The sequence below is a fragment of the Macrobrachium nipponense genome, chromosome 25 (genome assembly GCF_015104395.2).
Source record: "Macrobrachium nipponense isolate FS-2020 chromosome 25, ASM1510439v2, whole genome shotgun sequence".
NCBI lineage: Eukaryota > Metazoa > Arthropoda > Malacostraca > Decapoda > Palaemonidae > Macrobrachium > Macrobrachium nipponense.
In genome coordinates, this window is record NC_087214.1 from 39,456,359 (window position 1) to 39,476,729 (window position 20,371).

Sequence of the window (20,371 nt, forward strand, 5' to 3'; positions counted from 1 at the left end):
TTATTATTACTACTAAAGTTACAAAGACATCTATTATTATTATAAATCACTACTATTAAAATTTCTATTACTGATTTCCATATGAGCATCGGGCACTTCGCCCAACATACTATGCTTACTGCAATTATTATTTACAAAGACATTATTGCTACAATGAGCGTATCAGACAATTATTATCACAAAAAATGATATTGTTATGATACAATAAAGTTTGTTCATACTTACCTGGCAGATATATATATATAGCTGTATTTTCTGAAGTCCGACAGAACTTCAAAAACTTCCGGCACACGCAGTGGTCGGCCAGGTGGTTAGTACCCATTCCCGCCGCTGGGAGGCGGGTATCAGAAACCATTCCCATTTTCTATTCATAATTTTTATTTCCACTGTCCCCTGAGGGGAGGTGGGTGGGTACTTGATTATATATATCTGCCAGGTAAGTATGAACAAACTTTATTGTATCATAACAATATCATTTTGTTCATGAAACTTACCTGTCAGATATATATATAGCTGAATCCCACCGTTGGAGGTGGGAAGGGACAGAATAGAAGGATTTTGGGAAACAAATGCATGCAGATGATTTACATCTTGGTTCCACCTGTTAGCATAGCTGACTTCGTGATTACTGTCACCCAAGTCTGCTTCTGCTTTACTAGAGTTGCCAGCGAGGTAGAGACCTATATAGCTGGTGCACTCCATATGATCTGTCAACGGGGGCGGGTGACCACAATGTGACTAGACCATATTGACCATACCAATGAGGGCTAAGAAGCAAAAATATATATATATATATATATATATATATATATATATATATATATATATATAGTATATATATATATATATATATATATATATACTATATATATATATATATATATATATATCACCACCTGACCAACCTAGCCAAAGTTAAGGTGTTTTAACTAAGGCTTAAGAGTTAAGAAGTCGCCATTGGCGGCGACTCAACAACTAAATTAAGAGCTCTTCCTAACCATTTTCTACAGGATAGGATGAGTGGTACTTCTTGCCCCCAAGATTGTGTCTGCAGACACGTATGGCCCTAGCAAGCAGCAGATCTCATATGCCATCTTCACACCCATCCCGCCAGGGAGTGTGAAGTGAACACAGAGTTGCTTCGCTAAAACATGGTACTCAGGATGATGCCGAGTGCCATGCTCTGTTGAAATGCTTCCGAGGCCGCGCCCTCACCTCGTGTGCATTCAGATCAGATTTCAAACAAAATCGTTGTGCAAACACAATGAAGGAGCCTTTTTGAAAGAACTCCTTAACACTAAAGCCAGGGTGTTCTTCGATATGGGCAAGTCTGGTCTTTTTCGGAACACTGCAGATTGCCCGAAGGACTTCGACTTTCTTGAGTTTTATGTAGATAAAACTTGAGAGACCCGACAGGGCACAGGACTCTCTCTGGCTCCTGCCCAAGGACAAGACGGGTTTCCATTCTGAGGCCACAACGGAATGCTTAGAGAACACACCACATTGTGTTCTCTAAAGCCAAAACTTCTGACGATGGCTTAAAACCTCACTAACCCTCTTTGTCGTATCTAGGGTGGTTAGAAGATAGGCCTTTCTGATCACATGCAAGAAGTTAACAGGTAGGAGAAGTTCGAATGCTTTGACATCAAGAACTTCAGACTACATCTAAGTTCCATATTGAAAGCTTCGATCTGGACATGCACAGTCAGTCCGTCTGTACTAAAGTCAGGTGACCGACCAGTTGACCAGTCAGACGAATCAAGGACAGCAAGGCTGTACCCTGAAGACCATAAGGCACTATTCTTCGCCGAAGGATGAGTGTCTGGACTGCCTGGGCGATTCAAGCTAAGCAAACCTTGGGGGGTGTATCAACGCAACCCAACGTCGTCAGCGAATCAACTCATGAGCAACTCCTGACTCGAGCTTCTGGTGCAGGAGAAAGGAGCGAGGCAGCAGGCGATTCAGTCCGAAGGACGAATGCCTGACAGTCCAACCTGGTCTCATGTTACACGATCATCGGGGGTGTATAAACGCAACCGACTTCGTCAACAAGAAACTCAGGGCTACTATATGTCGCCTGATCTCGCACGAGTGTCTGACTCCGAGAAAACAGGTGAGACAAAAAGTAGATGGTGAGCGAGTTTCGAGATTCCACAGAACTCAAAGATCGTGAAGGGTTTTGTTGTTTGACAGAAGCAAATCTCTGAGCCCAAAGGCCGTCAACAACATATTTGCGTATTCTTTAATAGTTGTGACTGCCAGCTTATCCCATTCTTCACGAAAAGGAAGACGGTAAACTTATTCCTGTCAACATCTCGATAGTCTGAACGTAGTCAGACTCAGAGTGGAGAGGTTATAGGTACCTTTCATGTTAGAGTAGACCGACTCTCTCGGAAAAGGTCCTTGGAAAGTGAACTAGGAAGGACGTGACCTCTGTGAATCCAGGATCTCGAAGGCCAACATGGGGCGATCAGCGTCATTGTCGCTCCCTGTGACGTCATAAATCACCTTATTACATTTCCTAAGCATTTGAAAAAAGGGGAAAAGAGACTAAACATCCATCCTCGTTCAATACCATAGATGGTGTGTAATGCTAACCGCTCCCGGATCGAGAATAAGGGAGCAGAGAAGAAGAAGCCTCTTCGTCCTAAAACATAGCGAAGAGATGAATGAAAGGACGTCCCTAAGTCTCCACAACTCTCAACATACTTCTAAACAAAGATTCCACTCGGAAGTCAGTAGTTGCTGCCGTCGATCGAGAAGATTCGTACGGACTTTTGCAATCCTGTAACGAACCTCTTGAGGATCGTTACGTTCTATGCCTGTTGTCATAATAGGCTCTTTCTCGTAAACTCGAACAGGGACCGAGAGAAGATACTTCATAAGATATGAGAGAGCTGTGGAAAATCCAAGTTGATCTGGACCACTGGTTCCAAAAACTCGTTTCGAGGACTGGAGGGACGACCGAATTGCTTCCACTTCTTTCAGATTATTTTCCAGGACATCTGAAACCCTCTCCAGATGTCCGGAACCTTCTCTCTATCACCTCAGGTGATACTTGACGCACTGAGAGATGTTCAGAATCATTCCTAGATCTTGGATAAAATTTCAGTTTCCCGGTAGGAAAAAACGGTAGAGGTCTGAATTGCAGTCTATTCAGGGAAACAAACTTCTTCAGGAAGGAAATGGTCCCCAGCAGGCTCATCCATTCCCTCACCGAGTATGCTTACTTCCCTAATAAGTCTGCGCTTTGCCTAAGCAGGAGAGCATATAATAGTGCAATGTTGCGGTAGACTCGTAGTCCTATACCGTGCGGTAACGAGCACCGAAAGAAGTAAGAGATATCTCTGTTGAACATAGTAAGGCAAAACGAATGCAATGTTTATTCATTCATGTAAGAAATCCCCTCAATCTAAGGCTAAAGTCCGTGATTGAAGGGCAGAGATACAGTTAGTCAGTCAATCCCGCAGGAGAGAGAGACGTAACCGCCCGCACAGAGATACGGTTAGTCAGTCAATCCCGCAGGAGAGAGAGACGTACATACCGCGCATGACAGCGAACGAGCTGGTACTGGCTCGGTTGGACTGGAGGACAGTGACAGCAGCTTACTTTCGTCGTCTCTTACCGTTATGCCTGGGTTGCCAGCTACTCTATTCTACGAAGAAATAGGTCCGTTATTTTTTGAGCAGAAAGAGACTCTCAGCTGGTATATTTAAGCGAAACAGAAAACGCTAAATATAGAGGTGCATTTGTGTCGTCATAACACTACCATACAACGGTAAAAGATAAATCGGAAACTCCTGGAAGGCTTCAGGGAGTAACGATTAAATGTCCATAAAATAATAGACAATAGACCTCTCGGTTGCCATCCGAAGAGGTAACTACAGCAAGCGTATATGACTTGAACCAACCAGTAGTAAAATAACGCAAGGCAAAATATGATATTGTTATGATACAATAAAGTTTGTTCATACTTACCTGGCAGACATATCTATAGCTGAATTCGGAAATACAGCTACATACATATCTGACAGGCAAGTTTCATGAACAAAACTTAGAGAATCGAAGCGGACAGCTCAAGCTTCTTATGTTATTGGACATAAGTGTTCATTGACGTAGTCTACAAGTCTATTTCTTGTACAAGTCTGCAAATGATGAATGAGAGCTCTTCCGAATCTTGTCAAGAAGAGCTTATCCGTTATTGAGATGTTTGTCAAATGAAACTACCCAATACGGGACAAAGAGATAAAAACCCAAATACCCATTTAGGACAACGACAAAAAAGAGATATTTTGTCAATGAGGGGATACCCACTTACTTGACAAAACGATAGTATATTGTCAATGAAAGTCACTGAATTGACAAAAACGTAATCCAGGAAGTCGAGCATATTATTTTTCCCATCCCGTATCAATCGAGGAAGGGGAAGAATAAGAACCTGTTAAGAGACTGGGCTTACGGCAGGTAGGACCCCGATGTTCAACTTCGGCAGCGTAGTCCCGAACTAGGAACTAACAAAAACTATCATCTGAAAAGCCCTTCAGATGGACTAAAAAGCTTGCAACCTAAATTTATTGGCAGTATGGCAAAGGAAGTCCTGTCTTGCGCTTTCCTGAAGAGCGTCCTCTTGATGAATGCCTTTGCAAGAATCCTACCTAACGTTGTCGAGCGTCATGACGTGCAGGACGTCAAGCTTTTACATAACCCGTAACTGCCTTATCGCGGTAGAGCAAACGAGATCTTCCCTTGAGCTTTCCTTAACTCCATCCACCTTTGCGAAAAGCAATATTAATTGACAGAGACCTCTTGAATTCACGAAACCCGAGGTCTTGCTGGGTTTCGAAGACGAAGTTGTCTGTTCACTTTAAGCTTCCTCCGAAGCACTGCTTACTTCACATTCTTTGCAGGTGAGGTAGAAGGTATCACCGAAGGTAGAGGTAAAAATTCTTTAGGCCCAAATCGTAAACAAGAGCTTGAAGAGTTCAACAGAAACGTTCAGCCAGGCGACACACCTGGCGCACGCTCAGCGTCCACTGGTGCGCGCGCTCGGCGTCCACTGGTGCGCGCTTGGCGTGCAACCGCGCGCACCTGGCGTCCATCAGAGCATCCCGTCCAAGCCGAGCGTCAAAAGAAGCGTGCAGAAAAGCGTCACGCTCCTGACAGGCGTCAAAACAAGCGAGAGAAACTGCCTTCAGGGAAGAGCGAGATACATCTCGGAGAGAAATCCGACTGCACGAAGCCGACTCAGGAGAAGGGTTGATCGTGTGAGAATACGAGGGGCGAGGGAACGCCTTCTTATTCTCACAGTAACAAAGCTCGGATGTCCACTCTCAAAAGCGTCCTGCTACTATGACTTCTTTTTCGTATTTCTCGGTGGAAAGACGTACACGTGTTCAGGCGACGTTCGCCTTCTTACTTCTCACTGAAACACATAACGAGAGAGAGAGAGAGGACGTGAAGCTTCCTCTTCTATAAAGCTTCTATTTAGAGGGCGTGAGTCCTTCCGAAAGCTCCAACCCCTGCGCAGGGAGGACGCTTCAGAGGATGAGAAGCAATCCTTAAGGATTCGTGCACGTGCACGCACTTTGGCAGCCTGGGAGTATCTTCAGGTCTGCCGAAGGCATGTCAGATCGGTGGGGGTTCCTCATAACCCTCCTTCGGCTTTCGACATGCTCTCTCCTTGTGTTCCTGGGAGTCAAGCAGAGGTCCCGGCCTAGAGGCGAAATAAGGCCGATCTGACGCACCCTCCACTACACAAGGGGCACTGTCACTGCACTTAGCCACTTCACTTTTGCTCTCTAAAGCAAGCTCTTTCGATTCTAAGTTACGAATCGATAGAGTATCAGAGAAAGGGCAATACCCTCTACAGACACTGTTTTAGGGCCCGAAGGCAACACTACAGGGTTAGGAGTAACAATTACAGAAGTAGCACTTCTTCACAACAATGAAGGAGAGCGAGCACCTCTCGTAGACATATTCATAGCCCGTAGGCCATACTACAGGGTTAGGCAAAATAAAGTCTACAGGAAGGTTAGCAGGTTCTACTACCCTAGCTTTTGTTTACTGATTAATTGCGTACATACGAATCATACGTCTTCCTTACGGAATTAGACAAAGTCTCACACTCCTTACATGACAAATCTCAACAAAAAAGCAAGACCCATACCCCTCGTGCATACCAAGTGCGGATCTACCGAAGCTTTCGGTAGCCACACCCTATCTTTGCAGACAACACCCTCTGAAACTAGCCTAACTAGTTTCAGATATCTTATGCAAAAATGAATCAAATTCAAATCAATTTAAGATAGCGTATGCCTAGCCACAAATCCAAGTAAATAAATCAAAAGACAATTAGGATACTTAGCGGCAATGAAGTTTCCAAAATCCTAAGACGGAGGTACTGAAAACAGGTGTTTCCAGCACCGGCGACAGAAAAATTATGAATAGAAAATGGGAATGGTTCCTGATACCCGCCTCCCAGCGGCGGGAATGGGTACTAACCACCTGGCCGACCACTGCGTGTGCCGGAAGTTTTTGAAATTCTGTCGGACTTCAGAAAATACAGCTATATATATATATCTGACAGGTAAGTTTCATGAACAAAATTATTATTACTACATTATGAAAGAATCTAAAACCCCCCAGCTTCATACCTCTTGCCCTCCTTCCTTTTTCTTTTAGCTTCTTCTGCAAATAATTTTCTTCTTTTCTTGCGTTTTTCTTCTTTTTTCCCTAATAATGCTTGTCATCTTTTTTTCCTCTTCCTATCGACTTTTTCTGCTGTGGCACGACTAATTTTCCCCATGGGTGTGAAAGACGTGTCCGATACCTTGCCCTCGTTGAACTGTATCATGGCTTTTGCAGTAAGGTATCGGAGTCTGTTGCTCTGATAAAAGATGTTTTTTGATGCCTTCGACCAGATCACTTTGTTCAGATTTTCATTTGCATTCTGTGCCATTCCTGTGCATCTTTCGAGCAACTCAGGTGATGCCATCCTTTCATATATTTTTACGAGGCCCTTTTTTATATTTTCCGGAATGGGATGCTTCACATGATCCTCATGTTTAATTTTGGACACGTCTTGTCCATCACGAAGTTTTTTCTTGTAGAAGCACCATCGCTCAGGGCAATTATCATGTCTTGGTCTGGTGTCGGTGCTCGCACAATGATCTAGGGTAGCAAAAATTTCTTTCCTCGTTGCGACGACGTCACCCAGGTTATTCACAATGGCTGCCACGTAATATCTCTGCAATGCTGATATTGCTTCATTAGTCAGCAGATCTCCGCCGACAGTTATTCCCATCTTCTCCTGAGTTTGTACAAATTCCCTGATGTGTTTTTCGAAGCGCTTGCCAACGTGATTTATGCACTCTACCTTAGTTATAGCAATTCCTTCTCCATATATATTTTCGTTCCTCACTGCATTGAAGGCTTTCGAGTCCCCGTCAGATATTATTTCGGTGTATCGAAATTTACATTTCTCTACTGATCTACTAAATAACCTTTTCCATCCTTCGACCTCCATTGCAGGGGAATATTTTGATAGAACCTCAAAATCGATCAAAATGCCCGTGTCATGGTGTATGACAGATACTACACCGTATTTAGCTACAAAGCCAGGATGGGACCAGGTACCATCGCAGCTAACTGATATATTTTTTATCTCTCCAGCATCCGGGTTATCGATTTCAAGGATTCTATGCACTACCTCTCTTGCCTTCTGAAGAGACTCCTCACAGTCTTCAATGCCCTTCTTTTCTATTTCTATGGCAGTTGTATAAAAGTTTGATTCCGCCATTATTTTTGTATTGAAAATCATTTCAAAGTCTTGAACTGTTTTATACCTCATTTTGCAAGCGAAATCAACCATCTTCAAACGTTGACCATCAAAGAAGTTTTTTCCCTTTTCGATCTTATCCTTTGGGAACTCCAGCCCTTCACTTAGTTTTGGGATAGAGTGCTTACTACAGGTGGGCGGCACGTTTGAAAATTTAGTGATACAAAAAAAAAGCCAGAGCCGCACCGCGATGTCGTTGTTTGCTTTTCCTGTCCACTCATGAGGTAAATCCCCCACATTTGTTTGCACTTTCGCCTGCAAAGTTTTTTTCTAAGCTGTATTTTCATTTCCATGATGATTGTACTTAGGCGTAATCTTGTTCACTATCGATTTTTTTTCCAAAGTTGCCTCTCAGTGCCTGTTTCATCATGGCAGGGGAAAAAATGTTGCTTGCTTCTTCATCACTGTCATAATCTTCTTCATTTTCGCTGCCTTCAAGACCTTCCCTTGAAGTACTGGGCTGCGGCTGTTGCTGTTCATTTTCATCATCTTTCTCCCATGACGTACTGGCCCGTGGCTGCTGCTGTTGTTGTTCTTTTTCGTTCTCCCCTGAAGTACTGGGGTGCGGCTGTTGTTCTTGTTTTTTTTGCTCCCCTGAAGTACTGGGGTGGCGGCTGTTGTTCTTGTTTTTTTTGTCCCCCTGAAGTACTGGAGAGGCTGTTGTTTTTCTCTCTCTCTCTGAAGTTTTTTCTGTGCCTTTGCCTCTCAAACATTTTGCATTTTCATATATTTCTTGCTAGGATGCGCCATTATTGGCTGTTATGAAAAGGCCCAGCCACCTAAATTCCAATAATGTTGCCTAAAAAAAAAACTCCTATAATTTTTGCCACTTTCTTTCGACCTCCCCTATAGCCCGCCCTATGGCTACCTCCTTGTGGCACTGCCCTCGGAGTTCAGGATTGGTCACATGAAATAAAGGTCTCTAGGCGAAGAAAGTTGTATAGGACAGAAGTATAATGCCGTAGGATATTTAGGAATAATGACGTCTAACAGAGCATTCATGCATACGTCCTGAGGCAGTCAGGAGTGAGTGGAAAGTGGTGACAGGCGCTTGGGTGGGAAGTCGCTGCCAACACACTCCTTATCAGTGACGACGTGAAGTGTTGCCATACAAGCGAGTGCATGTTTCCAGACTTTCAATAGGTTTCAGTGCGTATCAGTGGAAACCTACGACTGTCTTAATGTTTTTACCGGGGGATATCTGAGGGCTTTAGGGAGTGATGGATCTTGAAGTATTGCCAAACGAAGATGTGAATATTTTCAGAGACATTCGGACAATTCAATTAGTAATGGAAAATTATTAGAGACCTAGGTGCCCTCTTGCAATTTACTCTCTCTCTCTCTCTCATATATATATAGACCATCTGTGGTAATGTAAAGGTGGGGAGGGGGATAAAGTGGTGTATGGGGGTGGTGTGGGGGGTTGAGTTAGTCGACTTTTTTTTTTATTCTTCTCTAAACATAATGAATAACCATTTTGAGCACAATCAATCACATAATTCTCCAGTAATCAGTAACTGCGTATAGAAGAGTTGTTGGTTGTGGGCCCGGGGGGGAAGAGTGCCATATAGGCGAGAAACGAAATTCACATGTTATATGATTTACCGAGAGATGTTATGAGGAAGTAACATGATAAATAACCATTTGAGCATAAAAATTCGCTTTATTTTCCAATAGCCAGTAATTCAGTGTTACAGGTAGGGGGGCGTTGACGACCATGGGGGCCGTTATAGAGGCTGGAGACTAATTCTACATGTATCACGGCATTCTGCTAGGCCAAAGAAGGACTTTTAGCAAAGAAAAAAAAAAAAGAAAAAATTTGGCAAAAATCAGCTCTATAAACTGGAGCCTACCCTTAATACTTAAAAGAGAATTTGTTTCTGGGAAAATGCTTTGCCAGAGTCACGGAAACTGAACTGCCTCCCTCCAGTGTGGAGTTAAAATTCAGTTTCTGAGGTGGTGTTTTCAACAAAGTTGATTTCCAAAATTTCACACAAATGGCTCCTTTCTCATATGAACAGTACTATCTTTTCTGACAAGAGATTTTTCAGAATTCACTTCACTCTATCTACTTCAGGAAAGTGTTCAGTTAACATAGCTTTCAATGTGCTACATAACAAAAGCAGACTCTATGCTTCACATAGTAATAGGACATTAACCTTGACAAGAATATTCTGATAATGTATACCGAATGTCTCTGTCTCCTTTCTCCCTCAGTCCAGAATTTCTTGCAAAAATCTCTAGAAATGTTCACAATAATCTTGATGGAAGGTTACATCTGAAATGAGAAAATGCAACACAATTAAACAAAAAAATGACAGAAGTAATGTCTATGAAAATGAAAAAGGAATTTTTTAAAGCCTCTTGCCCTTTTCCACAAAGTATTCTTTGGTACAAAAATGTTATTGTTATAATACAATTAAGTTTGTACATACTTACCTGGCAGATATATATATAACTGTATTTTCTGAAGTCCGACAGAATTTCAAAACTCGCGGCACACGCAGTGGGCGGCCAGGTGGTAGTACCCATTCCCGCCGCTGGGAGGCGGATATTAGGAACCATTCCCATTTTCTATTCATATTTTATCAATGCCACTGTCTCCTCAGGGGAGGAGGGTGGGCACCTTAACCCTCTTACGCCGACTGGACGTATTTTACGTCGACATTTTTTGTCTCCCGTGTGCCGACTGGACGTATTTTACGTCGACTTACAAAGTTTTTTTTAAAATTCGCTGAAAAATACTTATAGGCTACCAGCCCAAAACTTTTGAATCACGCGCCTTGGGGGATGCTGGGAGTTCACGGATCGAGGTGTTGTTTTGTTTACAAATCGTTTACGCAGGCGCGCAAGCGCGAATTTCTTTTCTTGCCGCACTAAAAAGTATCTGTGACACATCTCGGAAATTATTTCGTCACTTTGACATAATTTTTGTACCATTGTAAAATTAGCCGTTACATGAATGTATTAAATATAAAAATGTGCGCATTTTTTATGTAAAATACAACAATAAAATACTCATGATTGTAGCTTTTATCAGTTTCGAGATATTTTCATATAAATAACGATAATTGCTAAAATTTCAACCTTCGGTCAACTTTGACTCTACCGAAATGGTCGAAAAACGCAATTGTAAGCTAAAACTCTTATATTTTAGTAATATTCAATCATTTACCTTAATTTTGCAACTAATTGGAAGTCTCTAGCACAATATTTCGATTTATGGTGAATTTATGAAAAAACTTTTTCCTTACGTCCGCGCGGTAACTCTTCCGAAAAAAATCATACATGCGATTGTGGTAATGTTTGCACCATTTTAAAATTAGCCGTTATATAAAGTTTTATATATGGAAATGTGCGCAATTTCATGCACAATACAACTAAAAACAACCCATGGTTGTAGCTTTTATCAGTTTTGAGATATTTTCATATAAATAAACGATAACTGCCAAAATTTCAACCTTCGTCAACTTTGACGCTACCGAAATGGTAAAAAAAACGAAAAACAAGTTGTAAGCTAAAACGCTTATATATTCTAGTAATATTCAAGCATTTACCTTTATTTTGCAACAAATTGGAAGTCTCTAGCACAATATTTCGATTTATGGTGAATTTATGAAAAAAATAACATTTTCTTTACGTCCGCGCAATAACTCTTTCCGAAAAAATCATACGTTGCAATTGTGGTAATGTTTGCACCATTTTAAATTAGCCGTTACATAAAGTTTTTATATATGAAAATGTGCGCAATTTCATGTAATACAACAAAAAATAATTGAAGGTTGTAGCTTTTCTCATTTTTGAAATAATTGCATATAAATCACGATAAATAGAAAAAAACCACGTTGTCAACTTTGACTCTACCGAAATGGTCAAAAAACGCAATTGTAAGCTAAAACTCTTACAGTCTAGTAATATTCAGTCATTTATCTTCATCTTGAAACAAATTCGAAGTCTCTAGCAAAATATTTAGATTTATGGTGAATTTAAAAATCTTCCTTCCCTCCGGGCGGATTCTCCGCCACAAATCTCCGAAATGCGACGTCCCATTCTCGGAATATTTGCTCCGTTTAATATTAGGCATTTCATAGAGTTTTATATATGAAAATGTGCGCAATTTCATGTAAATAAAACGAAAAATATTTGAAGGTTGTAGCTTCTCTTATTTCCGAAATAATTGCATATAAAAAAAATATATATACAAAAATTTGACATTCGGTCAACTTTAACTCGTCAGATATGGTCGAAAACTGCAATTTGTAAGCTAATACTCTTTACAGTATAGTAATATTCAATCATTTGTCTTCATTTTGAAAGAAATTGGAAGTCTCTAGGACAATATTTAGATTTATGGTGAATTTTTGAAAACAAATATTTGTTTACGTCCACAGCGTTACGAATTCATGCATTATTTTGTGATAATATTTCTCTGTGTTGCTTTTATCGTTTTACAATGTGTTATATACCAAAATGATCGCAATTTAGTGTACATTACAACTGAAAAAAAAGAAAAAAAAGTAACTTGTTACCTTTAAATAAAAAAAAAAAACCGTTTTTGCGCACAGCGCGATTTGAATACAATTATATATGAAATTTCGTTTTTGCGCTATCATATATTGCATTATTTATATATGATAATGATCATTTTTTTCATTTCTGATGGTTGCATACTAAACTTCAGCCAATGACAAAAAAAGGAGCGAAAAATTAACTCTTAATCTTGAAAACTAACCGCGCTGTGATTTTTTGAAAAAAATATTTTTTCCGCTTCCGCGCTCACTCTGAAACACCTCCGGCACACGGGAGGGAGAAAATTTTTTTTTTACCGCTTCGGCGTAAGAGGGTTAATTATATATATCTGCCAGGTAAGTATGAACAAACTTAATTGTATTATAACAATAACATTTTGTTCATGCAACTTACCTGACAGATATATATATAGCTGAATCCCACCTTTTCGGATGGTGGGTGAAGAGACAGAAATAGGATTTGTAGGAAACTAAATTAAGTATATAGATGTACATCTTGGTTCCTCACCTGTTTAGCAAAGTAGACTCTGTGATTACTGTCACTTGAGCCTGCTTCTGCTCAATCAGAAATGCCAGCCAGGTGGAGACCTGTAGTGCTGGTGCGCTCTGGATGCTCTGTCAACGGGGGCGTGACCTCAACGTGACAAGACCATCGAACCATACATAAGAGGGCTATGAAGCAACTGACCACCACCTGACCAACTAGACCAAAAATCCCCTGAAAGTTAATCTAAAGAATGGGAGATCTTCACACAAGATCTCACCAACAACCAAAAACGCAAAACATATTAAAACTAACCTAACTCCTAACTAAGGGATAGGGAAAGAGCTACCTCCAGCCCCCAAGACTGTGTCTGCAGAAACGTATGGTCCAAGAGAACTACAGTCCTCGTAAATCGTTCTCACATCTCTTAAGTAATGTGAGGCGAATACAGAATTGCTCCTCCAAAAGGTGCCATCAAGGATGTCCTTGATTGACATATTCTTTTGGAAGGCAAGAGAGGTAGCGACAGCTCTGACCTCGTGAGCTTTCACTCGCAAGAGGCTCAAATCAGTCTTCTGGCAAGATGAATGAGCCTCTTTAATGACGTCCCTCAGAAAGAAAGCCACAGCATTCTTTGACAAAGGTAATTCCGGTCTCTTCACAGAGCACCAGAGATTACCTGAGGGACCTCGTACCTCCTTCGTTCTATGAACATAGAACTTGAGAGCCCTGACAGGGCACAGGACTCTCTCTGGTTCTTGGCCCACCAGACTCGACATACCCTTAATCTCGAAGCTCTTTGGCCAAGGGTTAGACGGGTTCTCGTTTTTAGCCAAGAAAGTTGGAATCAAAGAGCAGACAGCGTTGTCTCCTTTGAAGCCCACTTGGCTACTAAAAGCTTGGATTTCGCTAACTCTCTTCGCCGTCGCCAGAGAAGTTAGGAAAAGAGCCTTCTTTGTCAAGTTCCGAAGAGACGCTGAGTGAAGCGGTTCAAAACGGACTTGACATCAATAGTCCTAAGAACCACGTCAAGGTTCCATGAAGGCGGCCTCGCCTGAGGAATCTTCGTAGTCTCGAACGATTTCAAGAGGTCGTGAAGATCCCTGTTGTCAGAGAGGTCCAGGCCTCTGTGCCTAAAAACTGCTGACAACATGCTCTTGTATCCCTTGATGGTCGGGACTGCCAATTTCTGCACGTTTCTTAAGAAAAGTAGAAAATCGGTTATCTGGCTCACAGAGGTCGTGGAAGAGGAAACTCCCTCCTTTCTACACCATGCCCTGAAGGAAGCCCACTTCGATTGGTAGACAGCTCTTGTAGAGGCTTTTCTTGCATTTGCGATTGCTTTTGCAGCTGTTTTCAAAAAACCTCTCTGCTGTGGCCAACTTTTCGATAGTCCTGAACGCAGTCAGACCCAGAGCGGAGAGGTTTTTGGTGATACCTTTCGAAGTGAGGCTGTTTGAGTAGATCTTTCCTCCAGGGCAACGTCCTCGGAATTCTACAAGAATGACATGACCTCTGTGAACCATTCTCTCGCCGGCCACATCGGGGCGATCAGGGTCAACATTGTCCCTTCTGAAGCCGCAAACTTCCTCATGACTTCCCCCATGATCTTGAATGGTGGGAAGGCATAAAGGTCTAGGCCCGTCCAACTCCAGAGCAATGCATCCACAGCGATTGCTCCTGGATCTAGGACCGGGGAGCAATACAGAGAAAGCCTCTTCATCCTCGACTTCGCGAATAGGTCGACCAGAGGACGTCCCCACAACTTCCAAAGCTCCTGACACACGTCTTGATCCAAGATCCATTCTGTCGGCAGGATTTGGTCCTATCGACTGAGAAGGTCCGCCCTGACATTCTGCACTCCTGCGATGAATCTCGTCAGGATCGTGATCTTTCTCACCCTTGCCCACAGCAGAATCTCCTTTGCCAGGTGAAACAGAGTCCGGGAGTGTGTTCCTCCCTGATTCTTCAAATATGCGAGGGCTGTGGTGTTGTCCGAATTGACTTGGATAACTTTGTTTGTCAATTTCTCTTCGAAGAACTGCAGCGACAGGAAGATCGCTGCCAGTTCTTTGACATTGATGTGCCAGACTGCCTGTTCCCCTCTCCAGGAGCCTGACACTTCTTCCCCTCCTAGTGTTGCTCCCCAGCCCGAAATGGAAGCGTCTGAAAACAACACTAGGTCGGGGCTCGAAGATTTAGGGATAACCCCAAACCCCTCTTGTAACTTCTGAGGATTGAACCACCATCTTAGATGGCTTTTCACCGACTCTGAGATCTTCAAGATCGCATTGAGATCGTTCTTGGCCTTCCATTCGTCCGCAAGGAAAAACTGGAGAGGCCTGAGGTGCAGTCTTCCCAAGGAAACAAACCTTTCCAGCGAGGAAATGGTGCCCAGCAGACTCATCCATTCCCTCGCCGAGCAAGTCTCTTTCCCCAAGAAGGCTGAGATTTTCTCTAAGCCTAGCCGCTGACGTTCCTGGGACGGAAACGCCCGAAAAGCCACTGAATCCATCTGAATCCCCAGATACACGATGGACTGTGTCGGGGTCAGATGTGACTTTTTCGATTTGGTTGACAAGGAGTCCCAGGACTTCGCTAAGGCTAATGTTAACTGAAGGTCCTTCAGACATTTCTCCTTCGACGACGCTCTGACAAGCCAATCGTCGAGGTATAGGGAAACTCTTATCCCCGAAGAGTGTAACCACCTCGCCACATTCTTCATGATGACGGTAAAAACCATCGGAGCCGTGCTCAAGCCGAAACAAAGGGCTTTGAACTGCCAGACTTTGTTGCCTAAAACGAATCTTAGGTATTTTCTTGAAAGAGGGTGGATTGGAATGTGAAAGTACACGTCCTGCAGGTCTAAGGACACCATCCAGTCGCCCGGTCTCAAGGCTCCTAGAACAGACTGAGGCGTCTCCATTTTGAATTTGATCTTTTCTACAAAAAGATTGAGCCTGCTTACGTCTAGGACTGGACGCCAACCCAACGACTGCTTCGGTACCAGGAAAATCCTGTTGTAAAATCCTGGTGACCCCAGGTCCACGACCTGCTCCACCGCTCTTTTTTCGATCATTTGATCTAATGATCGAACAGAATCCGTTTTTTCTCTCCTGATATGACAGAGAAAGGTCTCTGGGAGTCGTGGATAGAGGAGGAGGATCAAAAAGGGATCTTGTAACCCTGCTCCACGATCATGAGGGACCAAGGGTCCGTATCTCTCTCTCTCCATGCTCCCGCAACTTCAGTCAGCTGGCTCCGACTGGTCTCTGAAGGACATAATCTTCATTTCGATGTCTTGGGCATAAAGGAAGCTCTTCCTCTTGAAAGCCCTCTCCCTCGAGGAGCTGCTCTCAAGGGAGGAGCCCCACGAAAGGTTTAACCTTCTTCGGAGGTCGTACAAACGAGGACGTGGAAGGAACTGCTGGACGTCTCGAGGACTGAGCTAAGAGGTCCTGCGTAGCTTTTTCCTGCAAGCTACTTGCCAGGTCCTCGACCAAAGTCTGGGGGAAGAGATGGTTCGTAAGAGGTGAAAAGAGCAGTTCTGCTTTCTGAGCGGGTGTAACTGATCTAGCTGTGAAGTTACACAGCAGAGCTCTCTTCTTAAGGAATGCCGTTCCGAAGTGAGAAACTAGCTCTTCCGAACCATCCCTGATGGCCTTGTCCATGCACGATAGCACGTTGGACAGCTCCCCCAAACTGAGCGAGTCCGGGCTTCTAGATTGCAGATCTAGAACTCACAAGCACCAGTCCAAAAAGTTGAAGACTTCGAGAGTCCGTAGCAGTCCTTTTAAGTGATGGTCGGTTTCCGTAGGAGTCCAAGACACCTTGGCTGTGGATAAAAGGGACCTCCTCTGGGAATCTACTAAACTAGAGAAGTCCCCTTGAGCTGACGAAGGGATCTTCACACCCACGTCTCCCTTGGTCTCGTACCAAACGCCCCCTTTACCACTGAGTCTAGAGGGAGGAAGGGCGAAAGTTGACTTGCCCTGATCCTTCCTTCGATCCATCCAGTCTTGGAATTTCTTCAAGGCCCTCTTGGTGGACAGCGAAGTCTTCATTTCCACGAACTCCGGGGTCTTACACGACTTGGAAGACAAAAACTGCGAGGGAGGAGACTTGGGAGCTGCAGGGCTGAAACTTGTCCCGAAAGACGAGCGCAACAGCCGCACAAGAACCTTGTAGTCCGAGACGGATGAAACAGAAGAAGGTTCCTCTTCAATCGAGTCCGCCGGACTACTCAACTCTCCTTCTTCCCTAAGAGGAATAGGAGACCGCCCTCCGGAGAGGGCGTACGTCCAGCGGGTCTGGCCTTGATCAAAGACCCCCGCTGCTTAGAAGCAAAGCCTCATCTAAGCTAACGTCCTTACGACGATCCTTACTGCTCGAAGGAGGCAGAGCGTCTTGATGGCGATGAGCGTCCTTAGAGACGACCGAGACTGCCTTACTTCCAACAGAAGCGTCCTTACGCTTCTTACACGAGCGAACAGAATTCGAAGATAACGCGTCTTTCCGAACGTTAACGAACTCCTTATAAGGAGACACGTCACTACGAGCGTCCATATGAGCGTCCTGCTGCACGTCCTCTTCCTGCTCGGCGTCCTCCGAAGCGTCCTGGCAAGCGTCCTGCTGAGCGTCCTCAAAAGCGGCCTGAGCGTCCTCTCGAGGGTCTCGTCGAGCAGCCTGCCCATGACGTCGCGAGGGTACGAAAGCGTCCTGACGACCAGCTTTCTACCAGGAGAACAAGATCGGCGATTAACCGAAGGAGACGCATTCGGAGAAAGAGACGAACGCGGAGAGGGAGAAGGAGACTGCTTCGTCCTCTTGACAGGCAGCCTGACGTCCTTCCTCCGCTTAGGCTCGACTGCTGCTGGGCGAGTCCTCTGAGCTATCAAAGAAGATAACTGGTCCTGAAGGGACAAAACGATGTTCTTCGTAGGCGAAGAACCAACAGAAGGAGCAGGACTGAGCCTGCGAGAAGACGAGGGGCGAGGGGACGCCTCCTTCCTTCTCACAGGTACAGCTACCTGCTTCTCCAAAGCGCGACTGTAGCGCATCTCAGCGTCATCACCGGATGACATCCTACCTCTCTTCTGAGGCGGAAAGGCGTCATACGCATCCGGAGAAGAACGCAACGAAACTGGAGAGATAGGACGTGAAGCGTCCCTCACTCTACGAAAAGTCCTTTTGTCAGAGGACGCGAGTCTCTCCGAGCGCTCAACCCCTTGCGCGGGAGGACGCCTCGGAGGACGAAAAACAGTCCTTAAGGATACGCGCCCGTGCGCGCTCCTTGGCAGCCTGGGAACTTGCAACATGGCCTGCCGAAGGGACGCCAGATCGGTGGGGAGCCCCCGTAACCCTCTTGCGGCTTTCGACATATCCACTCCCTGAGTCCTGGGAGTCCGATAGCGGTCTAGGCCTAGAGGCATTATGGGGCACGATCATACACTTTCACCAAGCCAGTTTCTAAGGCCAACACTTTTGATTCAAGAGTACGCAACGACTCCAAAATCAGAGAAAGGGCATTACCTTCTCCAGACACAGAATCAGGGCCCGAAGGCAACATCATAGGTTTAGGAGATACAAATTCTACAGGTGTTAAAGCAGGTGAAATGTTAGTTCCCTTACCTTTAGTAGAACCGCTCCTGGAGGAAGACCTCCTGATCCTATCGTGTTCCAATTTACGCCGATAGGAATCATACACCTTCCATCCATCATCGGTCAATCCTTCACATTCATTGCACCGATCATCCAACAAACATACATGTCCCCTACACCCCATACATACTGTGTGGGGATCTACCGATGATTTAGGTAGCCTCACCTTACAATCACTCTTCACACACACTCTGAAACTCACTGCACTTGATCCAGACATCACGTTTACAGAAAGTCAATCCAAATAAAAAAAACAGTCCACTATTGTGTATGCCAATCCAACAATCCAGAATCAATGACCAAAGACAATCCAGATACTTAAATACGAGTAAATCCAAAAATCCTCCAGGCAGAGGTACTGCAAACAGTTGTTTCCACAGCACCGGCGACAGAAAAAATATAATGATAGAAAATGGGAATGGTTCCTGATATCCGCCTCCCAGCGGCGGGAATGGGTACTACCACCTGGCCGCCCACTGCGTGTTGCCGCGAGTTTTGAAATACTGTCGGACTTCAGAAAATACAGCTATATATATATATATCTGTCAGGTAAATTGCATGAAACAAATTGTAATTTTCATATCAAATTTTGAATTTTTTTTCATCAGTTCCTTTATCGTAGAATAAATATACTATATGAAAACGATTACTTAGTGAACGTGCCAGACAAATAAATGACTTTTGAAATACTGAAGCAAAATGATAGATTCAGATACTTTCATCAATGTAAGAAATTCATATTCAGTAAAAACCTAGAAAGAAAGAAGCACAGAAAAATGAAGTTTTCATAATAAAACAATATTGTAATATACTTACCTGAACACCTGAATTAGCCAGAACTATATCCCCACATATTTACCCACTGAGTGGGTCATTTTAACTGTCAGCTTTACCAACGCTGCAGGTAAAATCTAGTCAAATGAGTTAACTGTGTTACCGTTGGCAATGCTGCTGCAAATACCGGCCACCAGAGGCCTGTCACCTCAAATGAATTATTCACCATCAAATTGAAGTGGGGAGGAGGGTGGGAATCATTCAGGTGTTCAGGTAAGTATTACAATATTAGTTTATTATGAAAAACTTCATACCACGATACACTCCCTGAACACATGAATTAGCCCAATTAATAAAATTTAATGGAGGTGGGATAAATCTAATTCAGCCTGACCTGTCTACGGAGGATACGCAGGTAACTCATAGTCAACTTACCATGTATAAATGTATTATCCCCACCTATTTATCTAACTCAGGAGATGAGAATGTTTTACAAAGAAAGTACTTAAACGTTAGTGTTGGGTCTAGGTACCGTCAGTCAGAAGTATACCTCCCACGTGGTAAGGTGGTAAAAATCACAATTTGTCATAAATTGTATTTTGCCTAACTATACAAACCTGAGGTCCTTTAACATAAGGAATGTACTTACGGCGTAGCTGGAATTACAGCCGTTTAATCTTGAACAAGGTGGTTAGGCAGTAACTCCACTTTGCTTTTCGGCCCAGGTTCAGATTGAGGGATGGCATGAGGACCTCAGGTTTGTATAGTTAGGAAAAATACAATTTACGACAAATTGTGATTTGTTCCGACACGTAATACAAACCCTCGGTCCTTTAACATAAGGAAGACTCACTGATTGGTGGGAGGAATCTGAGTGAGCCTCTAGAACTGACCGGAGTTCTGCGCACCTAGGTTACTCCTCCCGGTCGTAAGAGCGAGGAGGAGTGCCCTGCTGCCTCTGACAACTTGATCGGAGTATAGGAGCTGCATGATCTAGAGTCAGACAGACTTCTGGGCCTTTTCGAAATGAGTGGGGGTTCGTGACTCATCCGAAAAAGGGCTGTGAAGAATATTTTGGCGTCGGAG

The 20,371-nt window shown here is 43.7% G+C and overlaps 1 pseudogene; it reads right to left on the reverse strand.

Moving 5' to 3' along the window:
• Positions 1–20,371, reverse strand: part of LOC135199054 (zinc finger protein 845-like) — a 74,931-nt pseudogene that overhangs the window by 45,732 nt on the left and 8,828 nt on the right.